Source organism: Garra rufa, chromosome 24 (genome assembly GCF_049309525.1).
Source record: "Garra rufa chromosome 24, GarRuf1.0, whole genome shotgun sequence".
In the NCBI taxonomy this organism is placed as follows: Eukaryota; Metazoa; Chordata; class Actinopteri; order Cypriniformes; family Cyprinidae; genus Garra; species Garra rufa.
The window spans coordinates 22,955,383-22,982,368 of NC_133384.1; positions in this window are offsets into that span (position 1 = coordinate 22,955,383).

The window sequence follows — 26,986 nt, forward strand, 5'->3', positions numbered from 1 at the left end:
AGGGAAAGAGCACCCCCTGCTGGCCACAGTAGTTTTTTACAAAGGTAGCGCATCCTGCAAGGCTTTATAAGGCCGGCGGAATGCGCTACCACCTCCATAAATGAGGTCAAATTCATCATTAAGGTAGGGAATTAATGACCACTAAAGGTCAGGAGGCCAGTTTATTGCCTCATCCGAAAGATGCTTCTTTTTACAAGGGCTGGATTAAGGTTTCATAAAAACATTTGCTCCTTTTCAAGGCCCGGAATCTGCCTCTTTGTATTAGGGCTTTTGATCCCATAGGTACATGAGAGGGAAAGAGCACCCCCTGCTGGCCACAGTAGTTTTTTACAAAGGTAGCGCATCCTGCAAGGCTCTATAAGGCCGGCAGATTGCGCTACCACCTCCATAAATGAGGTCAAATTCATCATTAAGTAAAGAATTAATGACCACTAAAGGTCAGGAGGCCTGTTTATTGCCTCATCCGAAAGATGCTTCTTTTTACAAGGGCTGGATTAAGCTTTCATAAAAACATTTGCTCCTTTTCAAGGCCCGGAATCTGCCTCTTTGTATTAGGGCTTTTGATCCCATAGGTACATGAGAGGGAAAGAGCACCCCCTGCTGGCCACAGTAGTTTTTTACAAAGGTAGCGCATCCTGCAAGGCTTTATAAGGCCGGCGGAATGCGCTACCACCTCCATAAATGAGGTCAAATTCATCATTAAGGTAGGGAATTAATGACCACTAAAGGTCAGGAGGCCAGTTTATTGCCTCATCCGAAAGATGCTTCTTTTTACAAGGGCTGGATTAAGGTTTCATAAAACCATTTGCTCCTTTTCACGGCCTGGAATCTGCCTCGTTGTATTAGGACATTTGATCCCATAAGTACATGTCAGGGAAAGAGCCCCCCCTGCTGGCCAGACTAGTTTTTCACAAAGGTAGGGCATCCTGCCAGGCTTTATAAGGCCGGCGGAATGCGCTACCACCTCCATAAATGAGGTCAAATTCATCATTAAGGTAGGGAATTAATGACCACAGAAAGTCAGGAGGCCTGTTTAATGCCTCATCTGAAGGATTTTTACATGGGGCGGTTTAATGCTTCATCAAAAGCCTTACACCGCAGAAGTCATTTTTGTATATTTGGACTTTTGGAACCTAAAGTACATGTCAGGGAATGAGCAACCCCTGCTGGCTGGACCAAAACTATCTCCAGCAGAAAGCTAGTTTTCCACAAAGGGTCTCCCATCCATGCACAGAGTAGGCTTGGGCCTGCTTAGCTTTAGAAAGTAACCACAAACTGAATACTGGAAGCAACAGTTGAACTTGTTATTTTTGGATGAATGAAGCTGCTCTGATAGAGGGGTAGCGCATCCTGACAGGCTCAATCAGGTCAGCGGAATGCGCTACCACCTCCATAAATGAGGTCAAATTCATCATTAAGGTAGGGAATTAATGACCACTAAAGGTCAGGAGGCCAGTTTATTGCCTCATCCGAAAGATGCTTCTTTTTACAAGGGCTGGATTAAGGTTTCATAAAAACATTTGCTCCTTTTCAAGGCCCGGAATCTGCCTCTTTGTATTAGGGCTTTTGATCCCATAGGTACATGAGAGGGAAAGAGCACCCCCTGCTGGCCACAGTAGTTTTTTACAAAGGTAGCGCATCCTGCAAGGCTCTATAAGGCCGGCAGATTGCGCTACCACCTCCATAAATGAGGTCAAATTCATCATTAAGGTAGGGAATTAATGACCACAGAAAGTCAGGAGGCCTGTTTAATGCCTCATCTGAAGGATTTTTACATGGGGCGGTTTAATGCTTCATCAAAAGCCTTACACCGCAGAAGTCATTTTTGTATATTTGGACTTTTGGAACCTAAAGTACATGTCAGGGAATGAGCAACCCCTGCTGGCTGGACCAAAACTATCTCCAGCAGAAAGCTAATTTTCCAAAAAGGGTCTCCCATCCATGCACAGAGTAGGCTTGGGCCTGCTTAGCTTTAGAGAGTAACCACAATCTGAATACTGGAAGCAACAGTTGAACCTGTTATTTTTGGATGAATGAAGCTGCTCTGATAGAGGGGTAGCGCATCCTGACAGGCTCAATCAGGCCAGCGGAATGTTCTACCACCTCCATAAATGAGGTCAAATTCATCATTAAGGTAGGGAAATAATGACCACAGCAAGTCAGGAGGCCAGTTTAATGCCTCATGCGAAGGACGCTCCTTTTTACAGCTGCCGGATTAAGGTTTCATCAAACATTTGCTCCTTTTCACGGCCTGGAATCTGCCTCGTTGTATTAGGACATTTGTACCCATAAATACATGTCAGGGAAAGAGCCCCCCCTGCTGGCAAGACTAGTTTTTAACAAAGGTAGGGCATCCTGCCAGGCTTTATAAGGCCGGCGGAATGCGCTACCACCTCCATAAATGAGGTCAAATTCATCATTAAGGTAGGGAATTAATGACCACTAAAGGTCAGGAGGCCAGTTTATTGCCTCATCCGAAAGATGCTTCTTTTTACAAGGGCTGGATTAAGGTTTCATAAAAACATTTGCTCCTTTTCAAGGCCCGGAATCTGCCTCTTTGTATTAGGGCTTTTGATCCCATAGGTACATGAGAGGGAAAGAGCACCCCCTGCTGGCCACAGTAGTTTTTTACAAAGGTAGCGCATCCTGCAAGGCTCTATAAGGCCGGCAGATTGCGCTACCACCTCCATAAATGAGGTCAAATTCATCATTAAGTAAAGAATTAATGACCACTAAAGGTCAGGAGGCCTGTTTATTGCCTCATCCGAAAGATGCTTCTTTTTACAAGGGCTGGATTAAGCTTTCATAAAAACATTTGCTCCTTTTCAAGGCCCGGAATCTGCCTCTTTGTATTAGGGCTTTTGATCCCATAGGTACATGAGAGGGAAAGAGCACCCCCTGCTGGCCACAGTAGTTTTTTACAAAGGTAGCGCATCCTGCAAGGCTTTATAAGGCCGGCGGAATGCGCTACCACCTCCATAAATGAGGTCAAATTCATCATTAAGGTAGGGAATTAATGACCACTAAAGGTCAGGAGGCCAGTTTATTGCCTCATCCGAAAGATGCTTCTTTTTACAAGGGCTGGATTAAGGTTTCATAAAACCATTTGCTCCTTTTCACGGCCTGGAATCTGCCTCGTTGTATTAGGACATTTGATCCCATAAGTACATGTCAGGGAAAGAGCCCCCCCTGCTGGCCAGACTAGTTTTTCACAAAGGTAGGGCATCCTGCCAGGCTTTATAAGGCCGGCGGAATGCGCTACCACCTCCATAAATGAGGTCAAATTCATCATTAAGGTAGGGAATTAATGACCACAGAAAGTCAGGAGGCCTGTTTAATGCCTCATCTGAAGGATTTTTACATGGGGCGGTTTAATGCTTCATCAAAAGCCTTACACCGCAGAAGTCATTTTTGTATATTTGGACTTTTGGAACCTAAAGTACATGTCAGGGAATGAGCAACCCCTGCTGGCTGGACCAAAACTATCTCCAGCAGAAAGCTAGTTTTCCATGCACAGAGTAGGCTTGGGCCTGCTTAGCTTTAGAAAGTAACCACAAACTGAATACTGGAAGCAACAGTTGAACTTGTTATTTTTGGATGAATGAAGCTGCTCTGATAGAGGGGTAGCGCATCCTGACAGGCTCAATCAGGTCAGCGGAATGTGCTACCACCTCCATAAATGAGGTCAAATTCATCATTAAGGTAGGGAATTAATGACCACAGCAAGTCAGGAGGCCAGTTTAATGCCTCATGCGAAGGACGCTCCTTTTTACAGCTGCCGGATTAAGGTTTCATCAAACATTTGCTCCTTTTCACGGCCTGGAATCTGCCTCGTTGTATTAGGACATTTGTACCCATAAATACATGTCAGGGAAAGAGCCCCCCCTGCTGGCAAGACTAGTTTTTAACAAAGGTAGGGCATCCTGCCAGGCTTTATAAGGCCGGCGGAATGCGCTACCACCTCCATAAATGAGGTCAAATTCATCATTAAGGTAGGGAATTAATGACCACTAAAGGTCAGGAGGCCAGTTTATTGCCTCATCCGAAAGATGCTTCTTTTTACAAGGGCTGGATTAAGGTTTCATAAAAACATTTGCTCCTTTTCAAGGCCCGGAATCTGCCTCTTTGTATTAGGGCTTTTGATCCCATAGGTACATGAGAGGGAAAGAGCACCCCCTGCTGGCCACAGTAGTTTTTTACAAAGGTAGCGCATCCTGCAAGGCTCTATAAGGCCGGCAGATTGCGCTACCACCTCCATAAATGAGGTCAAATTCATCATTAAGTAAAGAATTAATGACCACTAAAGGTCAGGAGGCCTGTTTATTGCCTCATCCGAAAGATGCTTCTTTTTACAAGGGCTGGATTAAGCTTTCATAAAAACATTTGCTCCTTTTCAAGGCCCGGAATCTGCCTCTTTGTATTAGGGCTTTTGATCCCATAGGTACATGAGAGGGAAAGAGCACCCCCTGCTGGCCACAGTAGTTTTTTACAAAGGTAGCGCATCCTGCAAGGCTTTATAAGGCCGGCGGAATGCGCTACCACCTCCATAAATGAGGTCAAATTCATCATTAAGGTAGGGAATTAATGACCACTAAAGGTCAGGAGGCCAGTTTATTGCCTCATCCGAAAGATGCTTCTTTTTACAAGGGCTGGATTAAGGTTTCATAAAACCATTTGCTCCTTTTCACGGCCTGGAATCTGCCTCGTTGTATTAGGACATTTGATCCCATAAGTACATGTCAGGGAAAGAGCCCCCCCTGCTGGCCAGACTAGTTTTTCACAAAGGTAGGGCATCCTGCCAGGCTTTATAAGGCCGGCGGAATGCGCTACCACCTCCATAAATGAGGTCAAATTCATCATTAAGGTAGGGAATTAATGACCACAGAAAGTCAGGAGGCCTGTTTAATGCCTCATCTGAAGGATTTTTACATGGGGCGGTTTAATGCTTCATCAAAAGCCTTACACCGCAGAAGTCATTTTTGTATATTTGGACTTTTGGAACCTAAAGTACATGTCAGGGAATGAGCAACCCCTGCTGGCTGGACCAAAACTATCTCCAGCAGAAAGCTAGTTTTCCACAAAGGGTCTCCCATCCATGCACAGAGTAGGCTTGGGCCTGCTTAGCTTTAGAAAGTAACCACAAACTGAATACTGGAAGCAACAGTTGAACTTGTTATTTTTGGATGAATGAAGCTGCTCTGATAGAGGGGTAGCGCATCCTGACAGGCTCAATCAGGTCAGCGGAATGTGCTACCACCTCCATAAATGAGGTCAAATTCATCATTAAGGTAGGGAATTAATGACCACAGCAAGTCAGGAGGCCAGTTTAATGCCTCATGCGAAGGACGCTCCTTTTTACAGCTGCCGGATTAAGGTTTCATCAAACATTTGCTCCTTTTCACGGCCTGGAATCTGCCTCGTTGTATTAGGACATTTGTACCCATAAATACATGTCAGGGAAAGAGCCCCCCCTGCTGGCAAGACTAGTTTTTAACAAAGGTAGGGCATCCTGCCAGGCTTTATAAGGCCGGCGGAATGCGCTACCACCTCCATAAATGAGGTCAAATTCATCATTAAGGTAGGGAATTAATGACCACTAATGGTCAGGAGGCCAGTTTATTGCCTCATCCGAAAGATGCTTCTTTTTACAAGGGCTGGATTAAGGTTTCATAAAACCATTTGCTCCTTTTCACGGCCTGGAATCTGCCTCGTTGTATTAGGACATTTGATCCCATAAGTACATGTCAGGGAAAGAGCCCCCCCTGCTGGCCAGACTAGTTTTTCACAAAGGTAGGGCATCCTGCCAGGCTTTATAAGGCCGGCGGAATGCGCTACCACCTCCATAAATGAGGTCAAATTCATCATTAAGGTAGGGAATTAATGACCACAGAAAGTCAGGAGGCCTGTTTAATGCCTCATCTGAAGGATTTTTACATGGGGCGGTTTAATGCTTCATCAAAAGCCTTACACCGCAGAAGTCATTTTTGTATATTTGGACTTTTGGAACCTAAAGTACATGTCAGGGAATGAGCAACCCCTGCTGGCTGGACCAAAACTATCTCCAGCAGAAAGCTAGTTTTCCACAAAGGGTCTCCCATCCATGCACAGAGTAGGCTTGGGCCTGCTTAGCTTTAGAAAGTAACCACAAACTGAATACTGGAAGCAACAGTTGAACTTGTTATTTTTGGATGAATGAAGCTGCTCTGATAGAGGGGTAGCGCATCCTGACAGGCTCAATCAGGTCAGCGGAATGTGCTACCACCTCCATAAATTAGGTCAAATTCATCATTAAGGTAGGGAATTAATGACCACAGAAAGTCAGGAGGCCAGTTTAATGCCTCATGCGAAGGACGCTCCTTTTTACAGCTGCCGGATTAAGGTTTCATCAAACATTTGCTCCTTTTCACGGCCTGGAATCTGCCTCGTTGTATTAGGACATTTGTACCCATAAATACATGTCAGGGAAAGAGCCCCCCCTGCTGGCAAGACTAGTTTTTCACAAAGGTAGGGCATCCTGCCAGGCTTTATAAGGCCGGCGGAATGCGCTACCACCTCCATAAATGAGGTCAAATTCATCATTAAGGTAGGGAATTAATGACCACTAAAGGTCAGGAGGCCAGTTTATTGCCTCATCCGAAAGATGCTTCTTTTTACAAGGGCTGGATTAAGGTTTCATAAAAACATTTGCTCCTTTTCAAGGCCCGGAATCTGCCTCTTTGTATTAGGGCTTTTGATCCCATAGGTACATGAGAGGGAAAGAGCACCCCCTGCTGGCCACAGTAGTTTTTTACAAAGGTAGCGCATCCTGCAAGGCTCTATAAGGCCGGCAGATTGCGCTACCACCTCCATAAATGAGGTCAAATTCATCATTAAGTAAAGAATTAATGACCACTAAAGGTCAGGAGGCCTGTTTATTGCCTCATCCGAAAGATGCTTCTTTTTACAAGGGCTGGATTAAGCTTTCATAAAAACATTTGCTCCTTTTCAAGGCCCGGAATCTGCCTCTTTGTATTAGGGCTTTTGATCCCATAGGTACATGAGAGGGAAAGAGCACCCCCTGCTGGCCACAGTAGTTTTTTACAAAGGTAGCGCATCCTGCAAGGCTTTATAAGGCCGGCGGAATGCGCTACCACCTCCATAAATGAGGTCAAATTCATCATTAAGGTAGGGAATTAATGACCACTAAAGGTCAGGAGGCCAGTTTATTGCCTCATCCGAAAGATGCTTCTTTTTACAAGGGCTGGATTAAGGTTTCATAAAACCATTTGCTCCTTTTCACGGCCTGGAATCTGCCTCGTTGTATTAGGACATTTGATCCCATAAGTACATGTCAGGGAAAGAGCCCCCCCTGCTGGCCAGACTAGTTTTTCACAAAGGTAGGGCATCCTGCCAGGCTTTATAAGGCCGGCGGAATGCGCTACCACCTCCATAAATGAGGTCAAATTCATCATTAAGGTAGGGAATTAATGACCACAGAAAGTCAGGAGGCCTGTTTAATGCCTCATCTGAAGGATTTTTACATGGGGCGGTTTAATGCTTCATCAAAAGCCTTACACCGCAGAAGTCATTTTTGTATATTTGGACTTTTGGAACCTAAAGTACATGTCAGGGAATGAGAAACCCCTGCTGGCTGGACCAAAACTATCTCCAGCAGAAAGCTAGTTTTCCACAAAGGGTCTCCCATCCATGCACAGAGTAGGCTTGGGCCTGCTTAGCTTTAGAAAGTAACCACAAACTGAATACTGGAAGCAACAGTTGAACTTGTTATTTTTGGATGAATGAAGCTGCTCTGATAGAGGGGTAGCGCATCCTGACAGGCTCAATCAGGTCAGCGGAATGTGCTACCACCTCCATAAATTAGGTCAAATTCATCATTAAGGTAGGGAATTAATGACCACAGAAAGTCAGGAGGCCAGTTTAATGCCTCATGCGAAGGACGCTCCTTTTTACAGCTGCCGGATTAAGGTTTCATCAAACATTTGCTCCTTTTCACGGCCTGGAATCTGCCTCGTTGTATTAGGACATTTGTACCCATAAATACATGTCAGGGAAAGAGCCCCCCCTGCTGGCAAGACTAGTTTTTCACAAAGGTAGGGCATCCTGCCAGGCTTTATAAGGCCGGCGGAATGCGCTACCACCTCCATAAATGAGGTCAAATTCATCATTAAGGTAGGGAATTAATGACCACTAAAGGTCAGGAGGCCAGTTTATTGCCTCATCCGAAAGATGCTTCTTTTTACAAGGGCTGGATTAAGGTTTCATAAAAACATTTGCTACTTTTCAAGGCCCGGAATCTGCCTCTTTGTATTAGGGCTTTTGATCCCATAGGTACATGAGAGGGAAAGAGCACCCCCTGCTGGCCACAGTAGTTTTTTACAAAGGTAGCGCATCCTGCAAGGCTCTATAAGGCCGGCAGATTGCGCTACCACCTCCATAAATGAGGTCAAATTCATCATTAAGGTAGGGAATTAATGACCACAGAAAGTCAGGAGGCCTGTTTAATGCCTCATCTGAAGGATTTTTACATGGGGCGGTTTAATGCTTCATCAAAAGCCTTACACCGCAGAAGTCATTTTTGTATATTTGGACTTTTGGAACCTAAAGTACATGTCAGGGAATGAGCAACCCCTGCTGGCTGGACCAAAACTATCTCCAGCAGAAAGCTAATTTTCCAAAAAGGGTCTCCCATCCATGCACAGAGTAGGCTTGGGCCTGCTTAGCTTTAGAGAGTAACCACAATCTGAATACTGGAAGCAACAGTTGAACCTGTTATTTTTGGATGAATGAAGCTGCTCTGATAGAGGGGTAGCGCATCCTGACAGGCTCAATCAGGCCAGCGGAATGTGCTACCACCTCCATAAATGAGGTCAAATTCATCATTAAGGTAGGGAAATAATGACCACAGCAAGTCAGGAGGCCAGTTTAATGCCTCATGCGAAGGACGCTCCTTTTTACAGCTGCCGGATTAAGGTTTCATCAAACATTTGCTCCTTTTCACGGCCTGGAATCTGCCTCGTTGTATTAGGACATTTGTACCCATAAGTACATGTCAGGGAAAGAGCCCCCCCTGCTGGCCAGACTAGTTTTTCACAAAGGTAGGGCATCCTGCCAGGCTTTATAAGGCCGGCGGAATGCGCTACCACCTCCATAAATGAGGTCAAATTCATCATTAAGGTAGGGAATTAATGACCACTAATGGTCAGGAGGCCAGTTTATTGCCTCATCCGAAAGATGCTTCTTTTTACAAGGGCTGGATTAAGGTTTCATAAAACCATTTGCTCCTTTTCACGGCCTGGAATCTGCCTCGTTGTATTAGGACATTTGATCCCATAAGTACATGTCAGGGAAAGAGCCCCCCCTGCTGGCCAGACTAGTTTTTCACAAAGGTAGGGCATCCTGCCAGGCTTTATAAGGCCGGCGGAATGCGCTACCACCTCCATAAATGAGGTCGAATTCATCATTAAGGTAGGGAATTAATGACCACAGAAAGTCAGGAGGCCTGTTTAATGCCTCATCTGAAGGATTTTTACATGGGGCGGTTTAATGCTTCATCAAAAGCCTTACACCGCAGAAGTCATTTTTGTATATTTGGACTTTTGGAACCTAAAGTACATGTGAGGGAATGAGCAACCCCTGCTGGCTGGACCAAAACTATCTCCAGCAGAAAGCTAGTTTTCCACAAAGGGTCTCCCATCCATGCACAGAGTAGGCTTGGGCCTGCTTAGCTTTAGAAAGTAACCACAAACTGAATACTGGAAGCAACAGTTGAACTTGTTATTTTTGGATGAATGAAGCTGCTCTGATAGAGGGGTAGCGCATCCTGACAGGCTCAATCAGGTCAGCGGAATGTGCTACCACCTCCATAAATTAGGTCAAATTCATCATTAAGGTAGGGAATTAATGACCACAGAAAGTCAGGAGGCCAGTTTAATGCCTCATGCGAAGGACGCTCCTTTTTACAGCTGCCGGATTAAGGTTTCATCAAACATTTGCTCCTTTTCACGGCCTGGAATCTGCCTCGTTGTATTAGGACATTTGTACCCATAAATACATGTCAGGGAAAGAGCCCCCCCTGCTGGCAAGACTAGTTTTTCACAAAGGTAGGGCATCCTGCCAGGCTTTATAAGGCCGGCGGAATGCGCTACCACCTCCATAAATGAGGTCAAATTCATCATTAAGGTAGGGAATTAATGACCACTAAAGGTCAGGAGGCCAGTTTATTGCCTCATCCGAAAGATGCTTCTTTTTACAAGGGCTGGATTAAGGTTTCATAAAAACATTTGCTCCTTTTCAAGGCCCGGAATCTGCCTCTTTGTATTAGGGCTTTTGATCCCATAGGTACATGAGAGGGAAAGAGCACCCCCTGCTGGCCACAGTAGTTTTTTACAAAGGTAGCGCATCCTGCAAGGCTCTATAAGGCCGGCAGATTGCGCTACCACCTCCATAAATGAGGTCAAATTCATCATTAAGTAAAGAATTAATGACCACTAAAGGTCAGGAGGCCTGTTTATTGCCTCATCCGAAAGATGCTTCTTTTTACAAGGGCTGGATTAAGCTTTCATAAAAACATTTGCTCCTTTTCAAGGCCTGGAATCTGCCTCGTTGTATTAGGACATTTGTACCCATAAGTACATGTCAGGGAAAGAGCCCCCCCTGCTGGCCAGACTAGTTTTTCACAAAGGTAGGGCATCCTGCCAGGCTTTATAAGGCCGGCGGAATGCGCTACCACCTCCATAAATGAGGTCAAATTCATCATTAAGGTAGGGAATTAATGACCACTAATGGTCAGGAGGCCAGTTTATTGCCTCATCCGAAAGATGCTTCTTTTTACAAGGGCTGGATTAAGGTTTCATAAAACCATTTGCTCCTTTTCACGGCCTGGAATCTGCCTCGTTGTATTAGGACATTTGATCCCATAAGTACATGTCAGGGAAAGAGCCCCCCCTGCTGGCCAGACTAGTTTTTCACAAAGGTAGGGCATCCTGCCAGGCTTTATAAGGCCGGCGGAATGCGCTACCACCTCCATAAATGAGGTCAAATTCATCATTAAGGTAGGGAATTAATGACCACAGAAAGTCAGGAGGCCTGTTTAATGCCTCATCTGAAGGATTTTTACATGGGGCGGTTTAATGCTTCATCAAAAGCCTTACACCGCAGAAGTCATTTTTGTATATTTGGACTTTTGGAACCTAAAGTACATGTCAGGGAATGAGCAACCCCTGCTGGCTGGACCAAAACTATCTCCAGCAGAAAGCTAGTTTTCCACAAAGGGTCTCCCATCCATGCACAGAGTAGGCTTGGGCCTGCTTAGCTTTAGAAAGTAACCACAAACTGAATACTGGAAGAAACAGTTGAACTTGTTATTTTTGGATGAATGAAGCTGCTCTGATAGAGGGGTAGCGCATCCTGACAGGCTCAATCAGGTCAGCGGAATGTGCTACCACCTCCATAAATTAGGTCAAATTCATCATTAAGGTAGGGAATTAATGACCACAGAAAGTCAGGAGGCCAGTTTAATGCCTCATGCGAAGGACGCTCCTTTTTACAGCTGCCGGATTAAGGTTTCATCAAACATTTGCTCCTTTTCACGGCCTGGAATCTGCCTCGTTGTATTAGGACATTTGTACCCATAAATACATGTCAGGGAAAGAGCCCCCCCTGCTGGCAAGACTAGTTTTTCACAAAGGTAGGGCATCCTGCCAGGCTTTATAAGGCCGGCGGAATGCGCTACCACCTCCATAAATGAGGTCAAATTCATCATTAAGGTAGGGAATTAATGACCACTAAAGGTCAGGAGGCCAGTTTATTGCCTCATCCGAAAGATGCTTCTTTTTACAAGGGCTGGATTAAGGTTTCATAAAAACATTTGCTCCTTTTCAAGGCCCGGAATCTGCCTCTTTGTATTAGGGCTTTTGATCCCATAGGTACATGAGAGGGAAAGAGCACCCCCTGCTGGCCACAGTAGTTTTTTACAAAGGTAGCGCATCCTGCAAGGCTCTATAAGGCCGGCAGATTGCGCTACCACCTCCATAAATGAGGTCAAATTCATCATTAAGGTAGGGAATTAATGACCACAGAAAGTCAGGAGGCCTGTTTAATGCCTCATCTGAAGGATTTTTACATGGGGCGGTTTAATGCTTCATCAAAAGCCTTACACCGCAGAAGTCATTTTTGTATATTTGGACTTTTGGAACCTAAAGTACATGTCAGGGAATGAGCAACCCCTGCTGGCTGGACCAAAACTATCTCCAGCAGAAAGCTAATTTTCCAAAAAGGGTCTCCCATCCATGCACAGAGTAGGCTTGGGCCTGCTTAGCTTTAGAGAGTAACCACAACCTGAATACTGGAAGCAACAGTTGAACCTGTTATTTTTGGATGAATGAAGCTGCTCTGATAGAGGGGTAGCGCATCCTGACAGGCTCAATCAGGTCAGCGGAATGTTCTACCACCTCCATAAATGAGGTCAAATTCATCATTAAGGTAGGAAAATAATGACCACAGCAAGTCAGGAGGCCAGTTTAATGCCTCATGCGAAGGACGCTCCTTTTTACAGCTGCCGGATTAAGGTTTCATCAAACATTTGCTCCTTTTCACGGCCTGGAATCTGCCTCGTTGTATTAGGACATTTGTACCCATAAGTACATGTCAGGGAAAGAGCCCCCCCTGCTGGCCAGACTAGTTTTTCACAAAGGTAGGGCATCCTGCCAGGCTTTATAAGGCCGGCGGAATGCGCTACCACCTCCATAAATGAGGTCAAATTCATCATTAAGGTAGGGAATTAATGACCACAGAAAGTCAGGAGGCCTGTTTAATGCCTCATCTGAAGGATTTTTACATGGGGCGGTTTAATGCTTCATCAAAAGCCTTACACCGCAGAAGTCATTTTTGTATATTTGGACTTTTGGAACCTAAAGTACATGTCAGGGAATGAGCAACCCCTGCTGGCTGGACCAAAACTATCTCCAGCAGAAAGCTAGTTTTCCACAAAGGGTCTCCCATCCATGCACAGAGTAGGCTTGGGCCTGCTTAGCTTTAGAAAGTAACCACAAACTGAATACTGGAAGCAACAGTTGAACTTGTTATTTTTGGATGAATGAAGCTGCTCTGATAGAGGGGTAGCGCATCCTGACAGGCTCAATCAGGTCAGCGGAATGTGCTACCACCTCCATAAATGAGGTCAAATTCATCATTAAGGTAGGGAATTAATGACCACTAAAGGTCAGGAGGCCAGTTTATTGCCTCATCCGAAAGATGCTTCTTTTTTACAAGGGCTGGATTAAGGTTTCATAAAAACATTTGCTCCTTTTCAAGGCCCGGAATCTGCCTCTTTGTATTAGGGCTTTTGATCCCATAGGTACATGAGAGGGAAAGAGCACCCCCTGCTGGCCACAGTAGTTTTTTACAAAGGTAGCGCATCCTGCAAGGCTCTATAAGGCCGGCAGATTGCGCTACCACCTCCATAAATGAGTTCAAATTCATCATTAAGGTAGGGAATTAATGACCACAGAAAGTCAGGAGGCCTGTTTAATGCCTCATCTGAAGGATTTTTACATGGGGCGGTTTAATGCTTCATCAAAAGCCTTACACCGCAGAAGTCATTTTTGTATATTTGGACTTTTGGAACCTAAAGTACATGTCAGGGAATGAGCAACCCCTGCTGGCTGGACCAAAACTATCTCCAGCAGAAAGCTAGTTTTCCACAAAGGGTCTCCCATCCATGCACAGAGTAGGCTTGGGCCTGCTTAGCTTTAGAGAGTAACCACAATCTGAATACTGGAAGCAACAGTTGAACTTGTTATTTCAGGATGAATAAAGCTGCTCTGATAGAGGGGTAGCGCATCCTGACAGGCTCAATCAGGTCAGCGGAATGTGCTACCACCTCCATAAATGAGGTCAAATTCATCATTAAGGTAGGGAAATAATGACCACAGCAAGTCAGGAGGCCAGTTTAATGCCTCATGCGAAGGACGCTCCTTTTTACAGCTGCCGGATTAAGGTTTCATCAAACATTTGCTCCTTTTCACGGCCTGGAATCTGCCTCGTTGTATTAGGACATTTGTACCCATAAGTACATGTCAGGGAAAGAGCCCCCCCCTGCTGGCCAGACTAGTTTTTCACAAAGGTAGGGCATCCTGCCAGGCTTTATAAGGCCGGCGGAATGCGCTACCACCTCCATAAATGAGGTCAAATTCATCATTAAGGTAGGGAATTAATGACCACAGAAAGTCAGGAGGCCTGTTTAATGCCTCATCTGAAGGATTTTTACATGGGGCGGTTTAATGCTTCATCAAAAGCCTTACACCGCAGAAGTCATTTTTGTATATTTGGACTTTTGGAACCTAAAGTACATGTCAGGGAATGAGCAACCCCTGCTGGCTGGACCAAAACTATCTCCAGCAGAAAGCTAGTTTTCCACAAAGGGTCTCCCATCCATGCACAGAGTAGGCTTGGGCCTGCTTAGCTTTAGAAAGTAACCACAAACTGAATACTGGAAGCAACAGTTGAACTTGTTATTTTTGGATGAATGAAGCTGCTCTGATAGAGGGGTAGCGCATCCTGACAGGCTCAATCAGGTCAGCGGAATGTGCTACCACCTCCATAAATGAGGTCAAATTCATCATTAAGGTAGGGAATTAATGACCACAGCAAGTCAGGAGGCCAGTTTAATGCCTCATGCGAAGGACGCTCCTTTTTACAGCTGCCGGATTAAGGTTTCATCAAACATTTGCTCCTTTTCACGGCCTGGAATCTGCCTCGTTGTATTAGGACATTTGTACCCATAAATACATGTCAGGGAAAGAGCCCCCCCTGCTGGCAAGACTAGTTTTTAACAAAGGTAGGGCATCCTGCCAGGCTTTATAAGGCCGGCGGAATGCGCTACCACCTCCATAAATGAGGTCAAATTCATCATTAAGGTAGGGAATTAATGACCACTAAAGGTCAGGAGGCCAGTTTATTGCCTCATCCGAAAGATGCTTCTTTTTACAAGGGCTGGATTAAGGTTTCATAAAAACATTTGCTCCTTTTCAAGGCCCGGAATCTGCCTCTTTGTATTAGGGCTTTTGATCCCATAGGTACATGAGAGGGAAAGAGCACCCCCTGCTGGCCACAGTAGTTTTTTACAAAGGTAGCGCATCCTGCAAGGCTCTATAAGGCCGGCAGATTGCGCTACCACCTCCATAAATGAGGTCAAATTCATCATTAAGGTAGGGAATTAATGACCACAGAAAGTCAGGAGGCCTGTTTAATGCCTCATCTGAAGGATTTTTACATGGGGCGGTTTAATGCTTCATCAAAAGCCTTACACCGCAGAAGTCATTTTTGTATATTTGGACTTTTGGTACCTAAAGTACATGTCAGGGAATGAGCAACCCCTGCTGGCTGGACCAAAACTATCTCCAGCAGAAAGCTAATTTTCCAAAAAGGGTCTCCCATCCATGCACAGAGTAGGCTTGGGCCTGCTTAGCTTTAGAGAGTAACCACAATCTGAATACTGGAAGCAACAGTTGAACCTGTTATTTTTGGATGAATGAAGCTGCTCTGATAGAGGGGTAGCGCATCCTGACAGGCTCAATCAGGTCAGCGGAATGTGCTACCACCTCCATAAATGAGGTCAAATTCATCATTAAGGTAGGGAAATAATGACCACAGCAAGTCAGGAGGCCAGTTTAATGCCTCATGCGAAGGACGCTCCTTTTTACAGCTGCCGGATTAAGGTTTCATCAAACATTTGCTCCTTTTCACGGCCTGGAATCTGCCTCGTTGTATTAGGACATTTGTACCCATAAGTACATGTCAGGGAAAGAGCCCCCCCTGCTGGCCAGACTAGTTTTTCAGAAAGGTAGGGCATCCTGCCAGGCTTTATAAGGCCGGCGGAATGCGCTACCACCTCCATAAATGAGGTCAAATTCATCATTAAGGTAGGGAATTAATGACCACTAAAGGTCAGGAGGCCAGTTTATTGCCTCATCCGAAAGATGCTTCTTTTTACAAGGGCTGGATTAAGGTTTCATAAAACCATTTGCTCCTTTTCACGGCCTGGAATCTGCCTCGTTGTATTAGGACATTTGATCCCGTAAGTACATGTCAGGTAAAGAGCCCCCCCTGCTGGCCAGACTAGTTTTTCACAAAGGTAGGGCATCCTGCCAGGCTTTATAAGGCCGGCGGAATGCGCTACCACCTCCATAAATGAGGTCAAATTCATCATTAAGGTAGGGAATTAATGACCACAGAAAGTCAGGAGGCCTGTTTAATGCCTCATCTGAAGGATTTTTACATGGGGCGGTTTAATGCTTCATCAAAAGCCTTACACCGCAGAAGTCATTTTTGTATATTTGGACTTTTGGAACCTAAAGTACATGTCAGGGAATGAGCAACCCCTGCTGGCTGGACCAAAACTATCTCCAGCAGAAAGCTAGTTTTCCACAAAGGGTCTCCCATCCATGCACAGAGTAGGCTTGGGCCTGCTTAGCTTTAGAAAGTAACCACAAACTGAATACTGGAAGCAACAGTTGAACTTGTTATTTTTGGATGAATGAAGCTGCTCTGATAGAGGGGTAGCGCATCCTGACAGGCTCAATCAGGTCAGCGGAATGTGCTACCACCTCCATAAATGAGGTCAAATTCATCATTAAGGTAGGGAATTAATGACCACTAAAGGTCAGGAGGCCAGTTTATTGCCTCATCCGAAAGATGCTTCTTTTTTACAAGGGCTGGAATAGGGTTTCATAAAAACATTTGCTCCTTTTCAAGGCCCGGAATCTGCCTCTTTGTATTAGGGCTTTTGATCCCATAGGTACATGAGAGGGAAAGAGCACCCCCTGCTGGCCACAGTAGTTTTTTACAAAGGTAGCGCATCCTGCAAGGCTCTATAAGGCCGGCAGATTGCGCTACCACCTCCATAAATGAGTTCAAATTCATCATTAAGGTAGGGAATTAATGACCACAGAAAGTCAGGAGGCCTGTTTAATGCCTCATCTGAAGGATTTTTACATGGGGCGGTTTAATGCTTCATCAAAAGCCTTACACCGCAGAAGTCATTTTTGTATATTTGGACTTTTGGAACCTAAAGTACATGTCAGGGAATGAGCAACCCCTGCTGGCTGGACCAAAACTATCTCCAGCAGAAAGCTAGTTTTCCACAAAGGGTCTCCCATCCATGCACAGAGTAGGCTTGGGCCTGCTTAGCTTTAGAGAGTAACCACAATCTGAATACTGGAAGCAACAGTTGAACTTGTTATTTCAGGATGAATAAAGCTGCTCTGATAGAGGGGTAGCGCATCCTGACAGGCTCAATCAGGTCAGCGGAATGTGCTACCACCTCCATAAATGAGGTCAAATTCATCATTAAGGTAGGGAAATAATGACCACAGCAAGTCAGGAGGCCAGTTTAATGCCTCATGCGAAGGACGCTCCTTTTTACAGCTGCCGGATTAAGGTTTCATCAAACATTTGCTCCTTTTCACGGCCTGGAATCTGCCTCGTTGTATTAGGACATTTGTACCCATAAGTACATGTCAGGGAAAGAGCCCCCCCCTGCTGGCCAGACTAGTTTTTCACAAAGGTAGGGCATCCTGCCAGGCTTTATAAGGCCGGCGGAATGCGCTACCACCTCCATAAATGAGGTCAAATTCATCATTAAGGTAGGGAATTAATGACCACTAAAGGTCAGGAGGCCAGTTTATTGCCTCATCCGAAAGATGCTTCTTTTTACAAGGGCTGGATTAAGGTTTCATAAAACCATTTTCTCCTTTTCACGGCCTGGAATCTGCCTCGTTGTATTAGGACATTTGATCCCATAAGTACATGTCAGGGAAAGAGCCCCCCCTGCTGGCCAGACTAGTTTTTCACAAAGGTAGGGCATCCTGCCAGGCTTTATAAGGCCGGCGGAATGCGCTACCACCTCCATAAATGAGGTCAAATTCATCATTAAGGTAGGGAATTAATGACCACAGAAAGTCAGGAGGCCTGTTTAATGCCTCATCTGAAGGATTTTTACATGGGGCGGTTTAATGCTTCATCAAAAGCCTTACACCGCAGAAGTCATTTTTGTATATTTGGACTTTTGGAACCTAAAGTACATGTCAGGGAATGAGCAACCCCTGCTGGCTGGACCAAAACTATCTCCAGCAGAAAGCTAGTTTTCCACAAAGGGTCTCCCATCCATGCACAGAGTAGGCTTGGGCCTGCTTAGCTTTAGAAAGTAACCACAAACTGAATACTGGAAGCAACAGTTGAACTTGTTATTTTTGGATGAATGAAGCTGCTCTGATAGAGGGGTAGCGCATCCTGACAGGCTCAATCAGGTCAGCGGAATGTGCTACCACCTCCATAAATGAGGTCAAATTCATCATTAAGGTAGGGAATTAATGACCACAGCAAGTCAGGAGGCCAGTTTAATGCCTCATGCGAAGGACGCTCCTTTTTACAGCTGCCGGATTAAGGTTTCATCAAACATTTGCTCCTTTTCACGGCCTGGAATCTGCCTCGTTGTATTAGGACATTTGTACCCATAAATACATGTCAGGGAAAGAGCCCCCCCTGCTGGCAAGACTAGTTTTTAACAAAGGTAGGGCATTCTGCCAGGCTTTATAAGGCCGGCGGAATGCGCTACCACCTCCATAAATGAGGTCAAATTCATCATTAAGGTAGGGAATTAATGACCACTAAAGGTCAGGAGGCCAGTTTATTGCCTCATCCGAAAGATGCTTCTTTTTACAAGGGCTGGATTAAGGTTTCATAAAAACATTTGCTCCTTTTCAAGGCCCGGAATCTGCCTCTTTGTATTAGGGCTTTTGATCCCATAGGTACATGAGAGGGAAAGAGCACCCCCTGCTGGCCACAGTAGTTTTTTACAAAGGTAGCGCATCCTGCAAGGCTCTATAAGGCCGGCAGATTGCGCTACCACCTCCATAAATGAGGTCAAATTCATCATTAAGGTAGGGAATTAATGACCACAGAAAGTCAGGAGGCCTGTTTAATGCCTCATCTGAAGGATTTTTACATGGGGCGGTTTAATGCTTCATCAAAAGCCTTACACCGCAGAAGTCATTTTTGTATATTTGGACTTTTGGAACCTAAAGTACATGTCAGGGAATGAGCAACCCCTGCTGGCTGGACCAAAACTATCTCCAGCAGAAAGCTAATTTTCCAAAAAGGGTCTCCCATCCATGCACAGAGTAGGCTTGGGCCTGCTTAGCTTTAGAGAGTAACCACAATCTGAATACTGGAAGCAACAGTTGAACCTGTTATTTTTGGATGAATGAAGCTGCTCTGATAGAGGGGTAGCGCATCCTGACAGGCTCAATCAGGTCAGCGGAATGTGCTACCACCTCCATAAATGAGGTCAAATTCATCATTAAGGTAGGAAAATAATGACCACAGCAAGTCAGGAGGCCAGTTTAATGCCTCATGCGAAGGACGCTCCTTTTTACAGCTGCCGGATTAAGGTTTCATCAAACATTTGCTCCTTTTCACGGCCTGGAATCTGCCTCGTTGTATTAGGACATTTGTACCCATAAGTACATGTCAGGGAAAGAGCCCCCCCTGCTGGCCAGACTAGTTTTTCACAAAGGTAGGGCATCCTGCCAGGCTTTATAAGGCCGGCGGAATGCGCTACCACCTCCATAAATGAGGTCAAATTCATCATTAAGGTAGGGAATTAATGACCACAGAAAGTCAGGAGGCCTGTTTAATGCCTCATCTGAAGGATTTTTACATGGGGCGGTTTAATGCTTCATCAAAAGCCTTACACCGCAGAAGTCATTTTTGTATATTTGGACTTTTGGAACCTAAAGTACATGTCAGGGAATGAGCAACCCCTGCTGGCTGGACCAAAACTATCTCCAGCAGAAAGCTAGTTTTCCACAAAGGGTCTCCCATCCATGCACAGATTAGGCTTGGGCCTGCTTAGCTTTAGAAAGTAACCACAAACTGAATACTGGAAGCAACAGTTGAACTTGTTATTTTTGGATGAATGAAGCTGCTCTGATAGAGGGGTAGCGCATCCTGACAGGCTCAATCAGGTCAGCGGAATGTGCTACCACCTCCATAAATGAGGTCAAATTCATCATTAAGGTAGGGAATTAATGACCACTAAAGGTCAGGAGGCCAGTTTATTGCCTCATCCGAAAGATGCTTCTTTTTTACAAGGGCTGGATTAAGGTTTCATAAAAACATTTGCTCCTTTTCAAGGCCCGGAATCTGCCTCTTTGTATTAGGGCTTTTGATCCCATAGGTACATGAGAGGGAAAGAGCACCCCCTGCTGGCCACAGTAGTTTTTTACAAAGGTAGCGCATCCTGCAAGGCTCTATAAGGCCGGCAGATTGCGCTACCACCTCCATAAATGAGTTCAAATTCATCATTAAGGTAGGGAATTAATGACCACAGAAAGTCAGGAGGCCTGTTTAATGCCTCATCTGAAGGATTTTTACATGGGGCGGTTTAATGCTTCATCAAAAGCCTTACACCGCAGAAGTCATTTTTGTATATTTGGACTTTTGGAACCTAAAGTACATGTCAGGGAATGAGCAACCCCTGCTGGCTGGACCAAAACTATCTCCAGCAGAAAGCTAGTTTTCCACAAAGGGTCTCCCATCCATGCACAGAGTAGGCTTGGGCCTGCTTAGCTTTAGAGAGTAACCACAATCTGAATACTGGAAGCAACAGTTGAACTTGTTATTTCAGGATGAATAAAGCTGCTCTGATAGAGGGGTAGCGCATCCTGACAGGCTCAATCAGGTCAGCGGAATGTGCTACCACCTCCATAAATGAGGTCAAATTCATCATTAAGGTAGGGAAATAATGACCACAGCAAGTCAGGAGGCCAGTTTAATGCCTCATGCGAAGGACGCTCCTTTTTACAGCTGCCGGATTAAGGTTTCATCAAACATTTGCTCCTTTTCACGGCCTGGAATCTGCCTCGTTGTATTAGGACATTTGTACCCATAAGTACATGTCAGGGAAAGAGCCCCCCCTGCTGGCCAGACTAGTTTTTCACAAAGGTAGGGCATCCTGCCAGGCTTTATAAGGCCGGCGGAATGCGCTACCACCTCCATAAATGAGGTCAAATTCATCATTAAGGTAGGGAATTAATGACCACAGAAAGTCAGGAGGCCTGTTTAATGCCTCATCTGAAGGATTTTTACATGGGGCGGTTTAATGCTTCATCAAAAGCCTTACACCGCAGAAGTCATTTTTGTATATTTGGACTTTTGGAACCTAAAGTACATGTCAGGGAATGAGCAACCCCTGCTGGCTGGACCAAAACTATCTCCAGCAGAAAGCTAGTTTTCCACAAAGGGTCTCCCATCCATGCACAGAGTAGGCTTGGGCCTGCTTAGCTTTAGAAAGTAACCACAAACTGAATACTGGAAGCAACAGTTGAACTTGTTATTTTTGGATGAATGAAGCTGCTCTGATAGAGGGGTAGCGCATCCTGACAGGCTCAATCAGGTCAGCGGAATGTGCTACCACCTCCATAAATGAGGTCAAATTCATCATTAAGGTAGGGAATTAATGACCACAGCAAGTCAGGAGGCCAGTTTAATGCCTCATGTGAAGGACGCTCCTTTTTACAGCTGCCGGATTAAGGTTTCATCAAACATTTGCTCCTTTTCACGGCCTGGAATCTGCCTCGTTGTATTAGGACATTTGTACCCATAAATACATGTCAGGGAAAGAGCCCCCCCTGCTGGCAAGACTAGTTTTTAACAAAGGTAGGGCATCCTGCCAGGCTTTATAAGGCCGGCGGAATGCGCTACCACCTCCATAAATGAGGTCAAATTCATCATTAAGGTAGGGAATTAATGACCACTAAAGGTCAGGAGGCCAGTTTATTGCCTCATCCGAAAGATGCTTCTTTTTACAAGGGCTGGATTAAGGTTTCATAAAAACATTTGCTCCTTTTCAAGGCCCGGAATCTGCCTCTTTGTATTAGGGCTTTTGATCCCATAGGTACATGAGAGGGAAAGAGCACCCCCTGCTGGCCACAGTAGTTTTTTACAAAGGTAGCGCATCCTGCAAGGCTCTATAAGGCCGGCAGATTGCGCTACCACCTCCATAAATGAGGTCAAATTCATCATTAAGGTAGGGAATTAATGACCACAGAAAGTCAGGAGGCCTGTTTAATGCCTCATCTGAAGGATTTTTACATGGGGCGGTTTAATGCTTCATCAAAAGCCTTACACCGCAGAAGTCATTTTTGTATATTTGGACTTTTGGAACCTAAAGTACATGTCAGGGAATGAGCAACCCCTGCTGGCTGGACCAAAACTATCTCCAGCAGAAAGCTAATTTTCCAAAAAGGGTCTCCCATCCATGCACAGAGTAGGCTTGGGCCTGCTTAGCTTTAGAGAGTAACCACAATCTGAATACTGGAAGCAACAGTTGAACCTGTTATTTTTGGATGAATGAAGCTGCTCTGATAGAGGGGTAGCGCATCCTGACAGGCTCAATCAGGTCAGCGGAATGTGCTACCACCTCCATAAATGAGGTCAAATTCATCATTAAGGTAGGGAAATAATGACCACAGCAAGTCAGGAGGCCAGTTTAATGCCTCATGCGAAGGACGCTCCTTTTTACAGCTGCCGGATTAAGGTTTCATCAAACATTTGCTCCTTTTCACGGCCTGGAATCTGCCTCGTTGTATTAGGACATTTGTACCCATAAGTACATGTCAGGGAAAGAGCCCCCCCTGCTGGCCAGACTAGTTTTTCACAAAGGTAGGGCATCCTGCCAGGCTTTATAAGGCCGGCGGAATGCGCTACCACCTCCATAAATGAGGTCAAATTCATCATTAAGGTAGGGAATTAATGACCACTAAAGGTCAGGAGGCCAGTTTATTGCCTCATCCGAAAGATGCTTCTTTTTACAAGGGCTGGATTAAGGTTTCATAAAACCATTTGCTCCTTTTCACGGCCTGGAATCTGCCTCATTGTATTAGGACATTTGATCCCGTAAGTACATGTCAGGTAAAGAGCCCCCCCTGGTGGCCAGACTAGTTTTTCACAAAGGTAGGGCATCCTGCCAGGCTTTATAAGGCCGGCGGAATGCGCTACCACCTCCATAAATGAGGTCAAATTCATCATTAAGGTAGGGAATTAATGACCACAGAAAGTCAGGAGGCCTGTTTAATGCCTCATCTGAAGGATTTTTACATGGGGCGGTTTAATGCTTCATCAAAAGCCTTACACCGCAGAAGTCATTTTTGTATATTTGGACTTTTGGAACCTAAAGTACATGTCAGGGAATGAGCAACCCCTGCTGGCTGGACCAAAACTATCTCCAGCAGAAAGCTAGTTTTCCACAAAGGGTCTCCCATCCATGCACAGAGTAGGCTTGGGCCTGCTTAGCTTTAGAGAGTAACCACAATCTGAATACTGGAAGCAACAGTTGAACTTGTTATTTCAGGATGAATAAAGCTGCTCTGATAGAGGGGTAGCGCATCCTGACAGGCTCAATCAGGTCAGCGGAATGTGCTACCACCTCCATAAATGAGGTCAAATTCATCATTAAGGTAGGGAAATAATGACCACAGCAAGTCAGGAGGCCAGTTTAATGCCTCATGCGAAGGACGCTCCTTTTTACAGCTGCCGGATTAAGGTTTCATCAAACATTTGCTCCTTTTCACGGCCTGGAATCTGCCTCGTTGTATTAGGACATTTGTACCCATAAGTACATGTCAGGGAAAGAGCCCCCCCCTGCTGGCCAGACTAGTTTTTCACAAAGGTAGGGCATCCTGCCAGGCTTTATAAGGCCGGCGGAATGCGCTACCACCTCCATAAATGAGGTCAAATTCATCATTAAGGTAGGGAATTAATGACCACTAAAGGTCAGGAGGCCAGTTTATTGCCTCATCCGAAAGATGCTTCTTTTTACAAGGGCTGGATTAAGGTTTCATAAAACCATTTTCTCCTTTTCACGGCCTGGAATCTGCCTCGTTGTATTAGGACATTTGATCCCATAAGTACATGTCAGGGAAAGAGCCCCCCCTGCTGGCCAGACTAGTTTTTCACAAAGGTAGGGCATCCTGCCAGGCTTTATAAGGCCGGCGGAATGCGCTACCACCTCCATAAATGAGGTCAAATTCATCATTAAGGTAGGGAATTAATGACCACAGAAAGTCAGGAGGCCTGTTTAATGCCTCATCTGAAGGATTTTTACATGGGGCGGTTTAATGCTTCATCAAAAGCCTTACACCGCAGAAGTCATTTTTGTATATTTGGACTTTTGGAACCTAAAGTACATGTCAGGGAATGAGCAACCCCTGCTGGCTGGACCAAAACTATCTCCAGCAGAAAGCTAGTTTTCCACAAAGGGTCTCCCATCCATGCACAGAGTAGGCTTGGGCCTGCTTAGCTTTAGAAAGTAACCACAAACTGAATACTGGAAGCAACAGTTGAACTTGTTATTTTTGGATGAATGAAGCTGCTCTGATAGAGGGGTAGCGCATCCTGACAGGCTCAATCAGGTCAGCGGAATGTGCTACCACCTCCATAAATGAGGTCAAATTCATCATTAAGGTAGGGAATTAATGACCACAGCAAGTCAGGAGGCCAGTTTAATGCCTCATGCGAAGGACGCTCCTTTTTACAGCTGCCGGATTAAGGTTTCATCAAACATTTGCTCCTTTTCACGGCCTGGAATCTGCCTCGTTGTATTAGGACATTTGTACCCATAAATACATGTCAGGGAAAGAGCCCCCCCTGCTGGCAAGACTAGTTTTTAACAAAGGTAGGGCATTCTGCCAGGCTTTATAAGGCCGGCGGAATGCGCTACCACCTCCATAAATGAGGTCAAATTCATCATTAAGGTAGGGAATTAATGACCACTAAAGGTCAGGAGGCCAGTTTATTGCCTCATCCGAAAGATGCTTCTTTTTACAAGGGCTGGATTAAGGTTTCATAAAAACATTTGCTCCTTTTCAAGGCCCGGAATCTGCCTCTTTGTATTAGGGCTTTTGATCCCATAGGTACATGAGAGGGAAAGAGCACCCCCTGCTGGCCACAGTAGTTTTTTACAAAGGTAGCGCATCCTGCAAGGCTCTATAAGGCCGGCAGATTGCGCTACCACCTCCATAAATGAGGTCAAATTCATCATTAAGGTAGGGAATTAATGACCACAGAAAGTCAGGAGGCCTGTTTAATGCCTCATCTGAAGGATTTTTACATGGGGCGGTTTAATGCTTCATCAAAAGCCTTACACCGCAGAAGTCATTTTTGTATATTTGGACTTTTGGAACCTAAAGTACATGTCAGGGAATGAGCAACCCCTGCTGGCTGGACCAAAACTATCTCCAGCAGAAAGCTAATTTTCCAAAAAGGGTCTCCCATCCATGCACAGAGTAGGCTTGGGCCTGCTTAGCTTTAGAGAGTAACCACAATCTGAATACTGGAAGCAACAGTTGAACCTGTTATTTTTGGATGAATGAAGCTGCTCTGATAGAGGGGTAGCGCATCCTGACAGGCTCAATCAGGCCAGCGGAATGTGCTACCACCTCCATAAATGAGGTCAAATTCATCATTAAGGTAGGGAAATAATGACCACAGCAAGTCAGGAGGCCAGTTTAATGCCTCATGCGAAGGACGCTCCTTTTTACAGCTGCCGGATTAAGGTTTCATCAAACATTTGCTCCTTTTCACGGCCTGGAATCTGCCTCGTTGTATTAGGACATTTGTACCCATAAGTACATGTCAGGGAAAGAGCCCCCCCTGCTGGCCAGACTAGTTTTTCACAAAGGTAGGGCATCCTGCCAGGCTTTATAAGGCCGGCGGAATGCGCTACCACCTCCATAAATGAGGTCAAATTCATCATTAAGGTAGGGAATTAATGACCACTAATGGTCAGGAGGCCAGTTTATTGCCTCATCCGAAAGATGCTTCTTTTTACAAGGGCTGGATTAAGGTTTCATAAAACCATTTGCTCCTTTTCACGGCCTGGAATCTGCCTCGTTGTATTAGGACATTTGATCCCATAAGTACATGTCAGGGAAAGAGCCCCCCCTGCTGGCCAGACTAGTTTTTCACAAAGGTAGGGCATCCTGCCAGGCTTTATAAGGCCGGCGGAATGCGCTACCACCTCCATAAATGAGGTCGAATTCATCATTAAGGTAGGGAATTAATGACCACAGAAAGTCAGGAGGCCTGTTTAATGCCTCATCTGAAGGATTTTTACATGGGGCGGTTTAATGCTTCATCAAAAGCCTTACACCGCAGAAGTCATTTTTGTATATTTGGACTTTTGGAACCTAAAGTACATGTCAGGGAATGAGCAACCCCTGCTGGCTGGACCAAAACTATCTCCAGCAGAAAGCTAGTTTTCCACAAAGGGTCTCCCATCCATGCACAGAGTAGGCTTGGGCCTGCTTAGCTTTAGAAAGTAACCACAAACTGAATACTGGAAGCAACAGTTGAACTTGTTATTTTTGGATGAATGAAGCTGCTCTGATAGAGGGGTAGCGCATCCTGACAGGCTCAATCAGGTCAGCGGAATGTGCTACCACCTCCATAAATTAGGTCAAATTCATCATTAAGGTAGGGAATTAATGACCACAGAAAGTCAGGAGGCCAGTTTAATGCCTCATGCGAAGGACGCTCCTTTTTACAGCTGCCGGATTAAGGTTTCATCAAACATTTGCTCCTTTTCACGGCCTGGAATCTGCCTCGTTGTATTAGGACATTTGTACCCATAAATACATGTCAGGGAAAGAGCCCCCCCTGCTGGCAAGACTAGTTTTTCACAAAGGTAGGGCATCCTGCCAGGCTTTATAAGGCCGGCGGAATGCGCTACCACCTCCATAAATGAGGTCAAATTCATCATTAAGGTAGGGAATTAATGACCACTAAAGGTCAGGAGGCCAGTTTATTGCCTCATCCGAAAGATGCTTCTTTTTACAAGGGCTGGATTAAGGTTTCATAAAAACATTTGCTCCTTTTCAAGGCCCGGAATCTGCCTCTTTGTATTAGGGCTTTTGATCCCATAGGTACA